Consider the following 1,757-nt stretch of genomic DNA (forward strand, 5'->3'; position numbering starts at 1 on the left):
GACCATTTCCCTTTGGGACTTTATCGTGGTAGGTGTTTTGTTTCGTTATATTTTGTTTTTTAATATATGCAAGAGGACAATTTCCAAAGGATTTATTATAAATTATACATGAATATAGTCTGAATTTTTTTTGATAGAGCCTTGCTCTGTCACCCAGGCTGGAGTGCAGTGGCGCAATCTCAGCTCATTGCAACCTACGCCTCCTAGGTTCAAGCAATTCTCCTGCCTCGGCCTCCCAAGTAGCTGGGATTACAGGCGTGCGCCACGATGCCTGGCTAATTTGTGGATTTTTAGTGGAGACAGGGTTACACCATGTTGGCCAGGCTGGTCTGAAACTCCTAACCTCAGGTGATCCACCCGCTTCAGCCTCCCAAAATGCTAGGATTACAGGCGTGAGCTACCACGCCCAGCCCAATAGTATGAACTTTAAAATACAGCTTTAATCGAAATGTAATGCTGACATTAAAAACAATTATAATGTATGACTTTTTAGACAAGGTAATTTAATAATAGTTCTCAGATTTTTATTTTTATTTTCTTCCCACCCCACCCCCCCCCTTTTTTTTTTTTTGAGACAGAGTCTCACTCTGTTGCCAAGGCTGGAGTAAAGTGGCACCATCTCAGGTCGCTGCAAGCTCCGCCTCCCTGGTTCATGCCATTCTCCTGCTTCAGCCTCCCGAGTAGCTGGGACTACAGGCGCCCACCACCACGCCCAGCTAATATTTTGTATTTTTAGTAGAGACGAGGTTTCACCGTGTTAGCCAGGATGGTTTCAATCTCCTGTCCTCGTGATCTGCCCGCCTCGGCCTCCCGAAGTGCTGGGATTACAGGTGTGAACCACCGCGCCCGGCCTTTTTTTTTTTTTTAAATAAACATGGGGTCTCACCATGTTGCCCGCACTGATCTCGAACTCCTGGGCTCAAGTGATCCTCCTGCTTCAGCCTCCCAAAGTGCTAGGACTACAGGAGTGAGCCACTGCTCCCAGCCTCCAGATTTTATTATTTTTGATCAAGCAACTCAACTTCATATTGTTGAATGCTGGGAAAACACACACACACGCGCGCGCACACACACACACACACACACACACACACACACACACACACTGAAAATAGTTCAGCCGTCCTCTAATTGGGACTCCGAGCCGGGGCGATTTCTGGCGCTGGTGTGGTTCCAAGAAGCATCCTAGTCATCATTCTTCCACCTGCTCCTTAGAGAAGGGAAAATGAGCGAGTCGAGCTCGAAGTCCAGCCAGCCCTTGGCCTCCAAGCAGGAAAAGGACGGCACTGAGAAGCGGGGCCGGGCAGGCCGCAAAAGCAGCCTCCCGTGAGTCCCGGGACAGCGCTTGTAGGGAGTCAGAAGGAGCCCAGCGAAGTGCCAACACCTAAGAGACCTCGGGGCCGACCAAAGGGAAGCAAAAACAAGGGTGCTGCCAAGACCCGGAAAACCACCATAACTCCAGGAAGGAAACCAAGGGGCAGACCCAAAAAACTGGAGAAGTAGGAAGAGGAGGGCATCTCGCAAGAGTCCTCGGAGGAGGAGCAGTGACCCGTGCGTGCCGCCTGCTCCTCACTGGAGGAGCAGCTTCCTTCTGGGACTGGACAGCTTTGCTCCGCTCCCACCGCCCCCGCCCCTTCCGCAGGCCCACCGTCACCACCGCCTCTGGCCGCCACCCCCATCTTCCACCTGTGCCCTCACCACCACACTACACAGCACACCAGCCGCTGCAGGGCTCCCATGGGCTGAGTGGGGAGCAG

At 52.0% G+C, this 1,757-nt stretch overlaps 1 pseudogene; it reads left to right on the forward strand.

Annotated features, from left to right (window-relative positions):
• The first annotated feature begins 1,190 nt into the window (after nucleotides 1-1,190).
• Nucleotides 1,191-1,548, forward strand: LOC116477943 (high mobility group protein HMG-I/HMG-Y-like; annotated as a pseudogene).
• Nucleotides 1,549-1,757: the final 209 nt, after the last annotated feature.

This window comes from Hylobates moloch, unplaced genomic scaffold (genome assembly GCF_009828535.3).
Source record: "Hylobates moloch isolate HMO894 unplaced genomic scaffold, HMol_V3 SCAFFOLD_12, whole genome shotgun sequence".
NCBI lineage: Eukaryota > Metazoa > Chordata > Mammalia > Primates > Hylobatidae > Hylobates > Hylobates moloch.